Here is a 13,526-nt window from a genome sequence, read left to right on the forward strand (position 1 = left end):
TACTTTCGCATTTATAATATTATTATGATACACAACAAAAAGTTTTTATGCATTTAGCCATGTTCATTACAAATTAAACGCGGGTGTAATCTCGGAAAACAGCTAGCTTAAACGATTATAAATCTTTGTCAAGGAATTTGTTCTTCTTACCACTTCAAAGGTTCCTCATAAATGTCAAGGGCACAGCATCAGCTTTTTGTTACGGTACAATTATCTCTGCTCTGAACTTTGCTTGTTGTTTACATGTTTCATTACGTTAACAATTAATCTATGTTAAAGCTTAAGTAAACTAAAGCTAAAGTTGTAATTTTGTAAAAGTTGTAAATTAAATGTACTTTATTCAATGATTCAAAGCAAATCAGCCTCCAGCGAAACGTAACGGCAAAAAATCGCGTAGTTGCATTATTAAAATAAATCACTTTGGCGCACCTTGGGAGAGGCCTATATTCAGCAGTGGACAATGATTGGCTGTTGATTGACATAATATCCTGAGAATTTGGTTTTTCTAGCATTGTCCAGACCGAATCTATGAGGGTATAAAAATACGACGAAATGCGATATTTAATTTTTATTTATATTCGATAAAAGGTAGGTAGTGCCCTGCGCTTCCGTTGTCTCGTCTTGGCGGGTGCACTACCGTGTCCCCAGATTTATAACGTGGTTAGTATTCACAAATATTTTTTGTTCCCGATTAGTCCTGGAACCCGAGTTAAAATACAAACATCCAATAAAGTGTTACTTTAATGAGTAATAAAATGTATTGATCAATTATGTCTTATTATATTTTTTTAATTTGTTAAATGGTAAATTAATTATACTTGTAGTAATAATAACAGCCTGTTAATGTCCCACTGCCGGGCTAAGGCCGCCTCTCCTTTTTGAGGAGAAGTTTTGGAGCGTATTCTACCACGCTGGTCCAATACGGGTTGGTAGAATACACATGTGGCATAATTTCAATGAAATTAGACACATGCAGGTTTCCTCAAGATGTTTCCCTTCACCTTCAAACACGAGATGAATTATAATCACAAATTAAGCACATGAATATTGGTGCTTGCCCGGGTTTGAACCTACGATCGTCGATTAAGATTCACGCGTTCTAACCACTAGGCCATCTCGACTTACAAAATATTAATTGTATTTACAAAATGTCAATAATCCAAATTGTTGCCGTGTGAAGTCAGGACGGGTGACTAGGTATATAATCGTATTTCAATTTAAAAAATAACGAAGGAACCTTCCTCGACGCCTCGAGGTACAATTTAGTTGCTATTGGTGCAAATTCAACATGAATTAGCTTCGTCTTCACAGCGGAACCGATTCATCTTCACCGACCAACTTAAACCACAATGCTATTTATGTAAATCGAAAATAGCTCTTATTCCATGACTTCTAAGGGATATTGTCGTGTATTTACTATGCGTGAGAAAGATCTAGTTTGTCTGGTGATGTAATTAAAGATAGTTTAAAGTTACATAACGTTGTCCAGTTCGAATCGTGTCTCGTTTGTTGTTTTAAATCGATTTTATTGTTTTGTAATATATTATGTATATTGAACCGAATGCCCAGTGGATATAATGCGTGTATCTTAGTTTCGGATTCAAAATTACGTGCTTGGATAGTAAAATGTCGTGAGGAAAACTATGAGTTGTTAGTTAGTTTTTATCCTAAGGTCAATCTAAGTGCATTCCATAATTATTGGTTATTAATTTTTCATTTAATTTTCTAAAAGAAATTGAAGACTACCTGATTGATCATGAATAATAATGCGTCTTTTTTCCATAAATTTAAATCAGTTAACTACTTTTTAATACTGACTTTTGGATGTTAATCTTAACACGCCACCCCCATAAACTGATCGAAAGGTATACTGACTAACGAACAAAGGATTCACGTAATTATAAATAAAATCTCATCTCGTTAAACTAATGATCACTTTAATTAAACTCATTTCAAATACACGCTTAGATTAAATTAGTTTATTTTATAGGTAGTTCATTTTTATTGCACATTTTATGACGAGAATGTAGTTGCTCTGATCTCGAGGTCATTTCGTGTACAGATAGACAAACAGTGACAGAATATTATTCAAAAGTACGATGCTGATGTATTATGTATGTATCAATCAACAGTATCATGATTTTTTTTAAGACTGCGGGGTCGTGTCGATATAACGCTTCCGAGTGTACTTAACCATGCTGGGCTCCGCTCGTGGTTCGGTAGAGCTCTCTTCAAGGGGCTAAGTTGACATCGCCTCCCTCCCCCCGCACTCCTTACTAGTGCGTACGACAGAGCGAGGTTTTCCTGAGGCTGCCCGAACTAGGAAACGTGAGCCCCTACTTCACGCTTCCACGATCCCAGGGTTACGTCCTATCATGTAATGCTGGGCATAGGAAGCTGATCAAAACGAAGCCTGCTTCGTATTCTACGAGCAAGATTCCCTTTTTCCCGTTCCCGCTCGGCCGTTTCCTTCTGGTGTAAGATGGTCTCACAGAAGGAGGCAATCGCTTTACCGATTCCCTGCGGAGCTTGTCTCCAACGCATGCTGGGCAGTGTCCTTGTCCGTGCCATATCAGTGACAGATCGTCATCGCGTCGTCTGATTGTACATATGTTTTCATCAAAGCAACCGTGACCGGACATTACCTGCGTAAGTCGGACTAGATGCAATACGCATCTTTATTCCATTGTAGGAAAATCTATTTTTCAAAAATAACCTTCTTGTCTACTTGCAAAATATTAATATGTCAGAATATCTTTAGAAATAATTGCATAAAAGAGTCAAATCTCACATATTTGTGGTGACCTTGATTTAAACCCGTTAACACTTATCCATTGCGTCATTTCGGCTTCATTATATTATAATGATACAAAATTAAGAAGTAATGATTTTATAATAGTATTCCACAAATTAGATAATAAATAATTAATCCATATTACATATCATTTTAGGTTCATAATCATATTTGGTACGGTTAGAAATAAAATATTATGTACGTTTTTACATACCTTACAGGTATTATAATTCCGTAAATATAATTTATTGATATTTTTATCCCTAATCCTTAGGTTTTTTAAATAAATCCCTATGAAACGATAAGACCGCCTTATTGTATAAAAATGTATTATTATGTTATTAAATACTGAATTGATTTTTTCAGTGTGGTGTTTAGGAGTAGTTTTTAAAATAAAATATATAAAATATATATTTTTTGTCAACCGTACTTAACGATTGACAGTGCACATTAAAGGAGCACTACTGAACTTTAAAGTATGATAAATCATCGAATACTAATTATGGTACTATATATAATTACTATACAATAATCTTCTAAATTACTCATTAGATTTAAAATTATTGACGATCATCTTGAAAGCCTCCGAGCCCTTTAACCCAGTTAGAAAAATATGTGAATCTTAAATTTCGATTGCAGGTGAATAAACCTGCATGTGGCGGGTGTCATCTACATATGTGCTCACCAGCCGGTATTTGTGGAACATGGTGAGCTTGTAAGTGTCCCACACGTTTACAGGCTATTTACTCTTAAATCAAAATCAAAATCTTTATACATAATATATAATTGTATATATAAAACATTTACTTGTTTATTTCTAAAAATACATTACTTGTTCTAGTAACAGCTCTATAATTAGTCATTTCTAGGCAAAACCTCTATTTTATGGGGAATATTTGAAGCTTATTCGGTGTATAAGCGTGTTCCCATGCGGTGGAATAATATCCTGGGACATCATTCACACACGGCCGTCTGATCCCAAACTAAACAGAGCTTGAACTATTGAAACCAGACAACTGATATACTACTTTTCTTTAGTAAATACATACTTATATAGATAATTACACAGTCAGGACAAACAGACATGTTCATGCACACTAATGTCTGTCCTGGGTGGAAATCGAAACCAAAACCTTAGGCGTGAAAGGCAAGTATCTACCAATCACGCCAACCGGCCCATACTACAACATGATAAACATGCTCTAGATGAACTATTTCGACGATTTTTTTTTTATAATAAGTACTTTTTAAATATTACAAATTGTTTGTTTCCTTTACATTCTTTTAACATATATACATAAGATTCTTTGTACAGTTCCGTAAAGGAAAACACATTTATTTATTGAATCAACAAGCTAAAGGTCATAGTGGATCACCATAAAGAGACTACATTAATTAATTGATAATATTGCAATTGATGACATACATCATGCATGTGGTGCCTCATAAGGTGTAACAGGCAATATGTCTGCTGTATCCGTACTTCCTAACATCTTAAGCATTTCAATTTTTTTTTATCGTATAGGTGGGCCAACTGATGGTAAGTCACCAACGCCCATAGAAATTGATATTGTAAGTAAAAGTTAATCATGGCTTACTTCGCCAATTCGACACCAACCTTGGGAATTAAGATGTTATGTCCCTTGCGCCTGTACTTACACTGGCTCACTCAACCTTCAAATCGGAACACTACAATACCAAGCAATGCTGTTATGCGGTAGAATATCTGATGCGTGGATGGTATCTACCCAGACGAGCTTGCACGAAGTCCTACCACCAGTAAAATATATGCAATATAAAGTAAATTATATGTTGCTATTATCATATAAATATTATAATGGCAAATTTGCCTTAAAAACCTTGCCGTACCACATACTCATCTATTCTAACGCCAAACAGTAATACTTAGTACAGTTGTGTTCCGATTTTAAGTGTGATCCAGTGGAACTTCATGCACAAGGGACTTAACACCTAAGTTCTCAAGGTTGGTGGCAGTATGTTTCGTACTCCGTTATGGTATCGTGAAATACCTTTACGGTATGAATTCAATAGTTTTTAATTCGCGCTATCGAAGGGCTATTCTGTAAGAACCCACTTCATTACTCAGCCGTAAAATGTTGACTTATCGTGACATACTATTTTGATGCGTGTATTCTTGTAATGTTATAATTATTATGGTCAACGTCGCATATCACTTTCTGACATTTTACGACCGTTTCCTGCGGTGATTTTTGAGTTTGTTCTTACAGAATGATGTTTGTTAATTTGGTCATAATCTATTAATTCCTAATCTTATTGTCTCCTCTGGTAACTGGTTCATGTATTACCCAGAGGTTCAGAATGGCTATTAACGAAATGTTGTAATACAGTGGGCTTTATAAGGATATATTTTAAGCAATCTAAGGTTTAGTAATATTTGAGATAAAAACATACATTATTATTAATAAACGCACCAAAAATCGTGTACATAAAATGATATATATACATTGTATTATATGTAATTAATGGAATAATGTTAGCATTTTAGTTGCCAATACACGCGGTCATTATTTATACAGTTGCTATTTAAATTTTATTCACATGTAGATATTTAAGGAATTGTACTATAAATATCTACAGCAGATTTAAAAAATGCTTTATTCGATAAATCTTTTTCTAATCATTTTAGTGTTAATATTATTTTAATGCAGCAATTAGATTCAGAAATGTAACAATTAAGTTTTTAACTATAAATATATGTTAATTTAACATTGACTGCTTTAATTATAAAAGTTTCGCGGCTGTTTAGTCAAACACATATTATCTCTTTCTCTCATTATTGATTTCACAATCGAAAGAAGAAGACCGTATTATTTAACTAACCACCCGCTAAACTTTATAAGTAAGATCGTGAAATACCATTTGATATTATAATTTTGTTATTCAATTGACAATGATTTATAAATATTATAATTATTTACTTGGTTCACAACGAAAACAGATATAAACATGTCACCGAGGCAAATGATACATTATCGAGATTCTATCGGGAACCTTCAACGTCAAATGATTTAACGAGTTGACTTGAAGACTTTGTTGAATTCTGTTTAAGTTAATTAATAATTAATAATGTGCATAGTTATAAAATTCTTCGTTCCGCCTATCTATACGGGCGGGCGTAGATACTTGGCTTTCACGCCGAAGGTTGTGGATTCGATTCCCACCCAGGAAAGACATTTGTGTGCATGAACATATCTGTTTGTCCTGAGTCTGAGTGTAATTATCTATATAAGTATGTATTTGCAAAAGAAAAGTAGTATATGTAGTATATCAGTTGTCTGGTTTCTATAGTACAAGCTCTGTACAAGCTTAATTTGGGATCAGATGGCCGTGTGTGAATAATGTCCCAGGATGTTATACGATCTTTTTAAGTTAATTAATAATATCTTTAGTTATAAAATTGTTTCCTACGACTGATATATTATAACTACTGCGCCTGGAAAGCTAAAATTGTAAACGTAGGATTGTTTTAAAACCTTGACCGAAGTTGTTAAGATTCCACAAAAACTACCCACATGCAATGTTTGTAATAATGTATAATATAAGGTCGGTATAAAAGAATTTTCGTAATTTATATATAAATTCAAGATGTTTTTATAATAGTCTATTTACATTTGATTATAATATACCATTGTACCATTTTGTAAAATTAAGTTAATTTTCCATTGGTCACGTGATCACTCAATGTCAAAATAAACTTTATTCAAGAAGGCTCTTGCAAGGATCGTCATTTTACAAGATTAAATTAAATTGAAAGCAACAACCAGACTCCTCCGAGAGGAACCTGCAAGAAACTCAGTATTTACTCTTTTTAAACTTACATATGTACATTAAATACAATTGCATTATTATACACCTTCCCCAAGGAAGAATCGAAGTTACGGAGACAGAAACTTGGAGTAACGAGTTCTTCGTACTTCTCGTGTTTATACAATGCCTGGCATTGTTTCTATTGAAATGATCAATGATATAATAGAATGGATTTACACAATATTGTCGTCAATACTGTGATGCCACAAACCATATTTTTTTTCACGCATTGAATATCTTCAGAAAGGTACCCGGCTCCCATGGGGGCCCCGGGCTATGTGGGATTCTTAACTACTAAAACCACTGTGATGGCCGTCCTCGGCACGGATCGAAGAGGCTGTGGGATCGTGTTGATATAACGCATTCGCGGCCCATGCTGCTCGTGGCTCGACGGAGCGGAGCAAGGGGCGAGCTTCGCCGCATAACAATGCAAGTAATAATACAAACCATATGGTAATCAAACGGGCTAAAAGGACATAATGTGACATTTCCATATAAGACCAAATGTTTTCAGCACTTATAGTATTGTGACAGCCTGTGATTGTTCCAGTGCTGGGCTAGGGCTAGCTCGTTTTTTGAGGATTAGATTTGGATTTTATTAAACCACGCTGCTTCAATGCAGGTTGGTTGATATTTATATAACCACTTAGTACCATCATATTCCACCTTTACTACCAATGCTTACTTATTATATTATAATTAATTTCATCAAAAAAGCATTCTACAATCTCATATAAGTATCATCGTACTCCTTCGTTTTCCTCTGACTTGCAGGTGTATTATTATACAATTATACATAATTATATTAATTATACGAATGCACTCGGATTGCGTTTGAATAACTCATCATTTTTATTGACCTTTAACAACTTCCGATTAACCTTACCTATCATAAATCTTCAATATAAAATTATACTTTTGTATTGTATGTTTATAATATAAATCTGCTTGAATGAGATTATTTGTTACTAATTTCCGCCCGCGGCTTGTGAGTGGGACACGGGTTAGGTCTTGTGTCCTTTTCTATCTTGCGACGTGTATGAATGATTTCTTGATGATCGTTTCAGTAATACTTGTGTCTTTTAAACATGAATCGACCGATTTATGGTTTTTTACTGCTTAAAGGTACCATCTTATAAATGCCACCACCGTTATTAGCAATAATTACCATCGCATTACATCCTATAAATATCTAAAGGTCACATAGTAAAAGAAGTCAATAAATTTAGTGCGGTGTTGTAGTTCGTCTATTGATGTAATGTAAAGCAATTACACGCGATTCTGCGTGTATTTTATTTGGAATACCATAATGATCATTACGGTTGACGTAATTAACTGACTGATTTCGGCAACGGTGGTCTATAGATCCCTTAATATTGACAAGTGTATGCGCAAAAACAAGTCCACTTTATTCTCTTACTCACAAATAGCACAATGGCTTAGGTTGGCCCGCCTGGCGATATAAACGTCGCATTTTCGATGGCGTCTCATTGGGCTGTTGTCATCCCCAATCCTAACAGAAGCTTTACATTTAATTTGAGGGGTATTTTTTTTAAAGAAAAGCTAAGTAAGTCTCATAATCTGATGAGGAAATTAGACACACCACCCAACATATACTAAGGGTATGCTACGCCACGCCACAGTAGTAAAATTTTGTGACCAATCCGCCTCCCGTCTGACACAGGTATTCGTCAAAACAACCATAAACGCATATTACCTGCGTGAGTCGGAAGGTGACTAGTCGCTTTCATGGCATCCAAGATTCGAAGGTCGGCAGGATAGCTCTGACGAAGCATTTACGCACATAGCGTTGAATGTATGTAATAAATTGAAGTATTATATAATAATCATGAATTAGCTCTTCGTTTTAAATGTAACAAGTTAGTTTTCATCATAAATCTTACTGGTGGTAGGGCTTTGTGCAAGCTCGTCTGGGTAGGTACCACCCACTCATCAGATATTCTACCGCAAAACAGCAATACTTGATATTGTTGTGTTCCGGTTTGAAGGGTGAGTGAGCCAGTGTAATTACAGGCACAAGGGACATAAAATCTTAGTTCCCAAGGTTGGTGGCGCATTGGCTATAAGCGATGGTTGACATTTCTTACAATGCCAATGTCTAAGAGCGTTTGGTGACCACTTACCATCAGGTGGTCCATATGCTCGTCCACCTTCCTATTCTATAAAAAAAAATAAATAAATAAATAGACTCAAAATAATATACTCAAAATAATAATTAGTATGCATTTTAGTAATTGAAGTTATTTTATACTTATTAGTTGAAATTAATTATATGATTTTTTTAAACAATCAATTGATAGTCTAAAAAAACCCCGAACAAAATATCGTTCATTCGAACAGACGGATCAAAATTATTTTATATTATAAAATTCTATAATTGTTTTATTAATGTCCTCTATGTACAGCGTTTTTACTAATAGATTTATTATCTTGGAAAGAGTTTTAAATGCTAGAGGTGTTAATATTAATTAGATAATAAACATTAATTAATGTTTTGCAGAGATGGCCTAGTAGTTAGAACGCGTGAATCTTAACCGATGATCGTGGGTTCAAACCAGGGCAAGCACCACTGAACTTTCATTTGCTTAATTTGTGTTTATAATTCATCTCATTCATGCTTGACGGTGAAGGAAAACATCGCGAGGAAATCTGCATATGCCTAATTTCATTGAAATTCTACCATATGTGTATTCTACCAACCCGCATTGGAGCAGCATGCTGGAATAAGCTCCAAACCTTCTAATCGAAAGGAAAGGGAGGCCTTAGCCCAGCAGTGGGACATTAACAGTCTGTTACTGTGAGGTTGTGCAGATCTAATATTTGAATTGGCCATAGTTCTTTTTTTTTTATTTGTCGGGGGGGCAAATGGCTCTACTGCACCTGAATCTTCTGGGTTCCTTCAAACGAGACGTGAAAAGGCATCTTGCGGGCCAGCAAGGCGGGGGCGGCTAGTGCAGAACATTCTTTCCGACTGTACTGGCCGTCGTCGCGTTTGGACTCTACTACCACTTACCATGAGGTGGAGTAGAGACATTTGCCTTTCGGTAAATATAAAAAAAAATTGTTCATGTGTTTTACCGATGACCATGAAAGTTGACAAACCCACTTTATAGTTGTGCGTTTGCTTTTTAATCATACATAAACTTGTTATATTTTTATTCATGTCATGTCTAGACATTTTAAAGTATATAACGTGTACTTCCTTAAGTAATCAATTCACATAGACGTTTCAAAGACCAACGTTTTTCAAAGTGAATATTTACCATTTTTGTATATTGCGAGATATTTTTTTTTATTGCATTAAATATAGATTAGCCTAATTCACGATTACCCTTTTACAATCCAGGGACCACCCACACTAGGAACCTTGGACTGTGTTTTACTTCTTGTGCTTATGCAATGCTTGTCATTATTTCTATCAATACAATTAATATTATTGAGGTTAAAAATATTGCTACCAACCAGTTCCGGCTTCGTACGATTAAAATTTTCATACGAAGTATCTAACATTTCCTTTTAATATTGAAATTTCCCAAAATCTTTCGTATTCTTATCAAATAAACCTAAGTTCCAAAGTGCCGCTTTCTAGGCTCAATTTGGCTGAGCGTTTTAAGTCTACTAGGTGTAGAGTAAGAACGCCCATCTGTCCCACCCACTCATCAAATATTCTACTGCTAAACAGCTATATACTTAATATTGTTACGTTCATGTTTGAAGGGTGAGTGAGCCAGTGTTACTACATGCACAAGGGACATAATATCTTCGATCCCAAAGTTGTTGTTATTTGCGTATCACCAATGTCTATGGGCTGTGGTGACCACTTAACATCAGGTAGCCCATTAGCCCGTCCGATGTGTGCACTATATGTCCTGCGCAGTTGGGTAATCTTGAGATTGGCCACCGTGGCCGAAATCCGTCAGGAAGACATCATCATTAGTCCATTATAATTTCAGTTTGCCTTTTACCTTATAACCGTGTACATATAACGTGTACTATTACTGACCACTTATCTTGCAATCGTGACGTAACAAAATCATCTTAAAACAAAAGCAAAACTTTAGATTTCATTATCATCATTAAATTTAATCATCAATCATTTCATTCTAATAATATTATTAACACGATTAATAAAATAAATAACGTTGCTTCTGATATTTGTGTGAATTTTTTTAATCATTAAATATTGGTATCGCTTTAATGATATCATTACGCGTTCATTGGTCGGTTTGTATTTTGAACGTGTAACAATTGATTGTACGTCCTTATATCATTAATCAGATATCGTAATTGGGTGTCTGGCATTAGTCAATAACTAATGATTGGTTTTGTTAACATTACTCATTAACTATTCAACATGGTTGTACGAAATGTATATATAATTGTATTGAAATCGAATACCAATAACAGGCTTAATGTGAAATCGCTTGATTTATGGAACGTATAAGCTTAAAAATTGGCAAATTGACAGAGGTATTTTGGCTTCTGAGTGTTCATTAAAACAAGACTTCATTTTCAATTTTCAAGTTTGTCAAGGTTTTGTGCAAGCCCGTTTTTGTAGATACCACCCATTACCCATATATTCAATTCCAAGCTGTAATAGTTAGTATTTTTGTGCTATGTTTTGGGTTCGAAGGGTGAGTGAGGCAGTGTTAATACAAACAAGACACATGAGAGACACAAGATACATTACATGCACAAGAGACAACATCTTAATTTCTAAGGTTGGCGGTGGAGGGAATGATTGATTGGCGGTGACCACTTACCATCAAGTGGTCCATCCTCATATTTTATAAAAAAAGAACTAAGTTCACCCACAGCTCTTTATAAAGTCAAAATACTCTTTAAGAAGTATCTTAAGGCACTTTTGACATATTTTAATTAATGTAATGCTACCAACGATTCGGAATGTGTATCCTATTATAAATAATCGGCAAGAATCTCAGTAGTCAGTCTTTTCAACCAATTTACTATATTATGTTAATTGAAAATAATACATTTTTTTAACATGGATATCGTTTTTAATTCATGACTTATTAATCTGTGGCAGAATGACATATGTCTATCGGGTTCATTAAAATATTTATAAAAAATTATAAAATTCTCACGGTTATTGAGTTTTATTTAATTAATTGGTCTTATTGTAATTTAAAGTTTCCCTTATCGTGAATTTGTGGCAATTGTAGTACAATTGTATAATACGTTGCGTATAATATATTTAGAATAGCTATGCGTAAGTTATTATAATATATATTGTAAGGTTGAGATGAATCAGTATGTTGCTATGACAATGGATTTTGTAATGGTGTAGGATTCTACGTGAGTGGGCGTCTTAATGATGCCTTTATTGTTTGCTGGTGTTAATGTTAGTTTTATTATATATTATAATAATATCAAAGTAAATAATTGAATAGTACAGTTGCAATTTATTTATATGCCCTTGTAAGTCTATCGTATCGTACGTTATAATGTATGGTACGGCTCTTTCCGTTATGTTAACTTGATTAATTTAACTTATTAAACATATAAACGCTTCGCTGGGCGTATGTTTAAATGTATTCTATTTTTAATTCACTTGGTTGAAGAGATTTGTGTGCTCTCTGTGTAGTCCTCTCATCAGATATTCAAACGCCAAACAGCAATATTTAGTATGTTTATATTCAGGTTTGATGTGTGAATGAGCCAGATGAATTACATTCACAAAGGCATAAAATCTTAGTGCCCAGGTTTGATGTATTATTATTTTTTTTGAGAGTTACATCATCAACTTATCATTTAAAATTAACGACTTAAACAGATACTCTTACAAACTGATACGTTTAAAGATGTAAACAACAGGCGCATTGCCAATGTGAGTGATGCTTAATATTTCATACTGCGCCAATTTCTATCGACGACCATTTACCGTCAGGCCTATCTACACCTCCACCTATTTTCTAACAAGAAAAAAAGGGCGAACCGCGGGCGTAAACTAGTCAACTATAGGCGATTAATCTTGTATATTCACTATTGAAATCAATGTATACTAACTAGCTCTTTTATCACCAATATATTCTTGTAATGTGCAGTTAATATGTAATAATTGTTTTTAGTATAAAGTGTTTATTATTCTCATCGTGAAGGTACCTGAATATGTCGGAAGAAATACTGACCTTATATATATCAACCCGCAGTGGACTAGCGCGATGGACGAGTGGCAGAGTTTTTTGCCCAGCTTTGGGATATTTATATAGGATATTATGTGATACGTACATATATCATACATACATTAAATAGAGAGTGCCTCGTTGGATAAATGGCTAGATATAAGACCGCAGATATCGAGGTCTTGGGTTCAAACATAAAGTCGGGCTAATAAAAATTATTGGGTTTTTCTGTCGAAAATTCTCAGCAGGAGCCCGGAGTCTGGAAATTGGAAGTATGTACAATCCCGTGCCTCGGAAAGAATGTTAAGCCGTTGGTATTAAGCCTGAACTCTTTCCGTTCGTGTCGGAATACCGTTCTTTTGGGTTAGTGAGGGAATAGAGAATACATCTGTTTTTGAAAACACACTTGTGCACTATAATATGTCCTGTACAGTTGGCTAATCTATCTTGAGAATGTCCGCCGTGGTCGAAACCGGTCAGTAGGGCATCAGCTTTACATTTAATTTAAACCTGTAACATGACGATTTAGTGCCTACGAGAGCCTACTTGAATGAAGAATATATTGATTTTACTATGGCTATGCGTTAGTAACAAAATTAAGTGACCCAGTATAATAACACGCACTAAGCACCAAGTTAAAGTGTCCTCAATTACATAGCTAATGTTTATGCCCATATTATGTCATAACACTTTGACATTTAATGAGTGCGATACTTCAA

Source organism: Nymphalis io, chromosome 26 (assembly GCF_905147045.1).
Source record: "Nymphalis io chromosome 26, ilAglIoxx1.1, whole genome shotgun sequence".
NCBI lineage: Eukaryota > Metazoa > Arthropoda > Insecta > Lepidoptera > Nymphalidae > Nymphalis > Nymphalis io.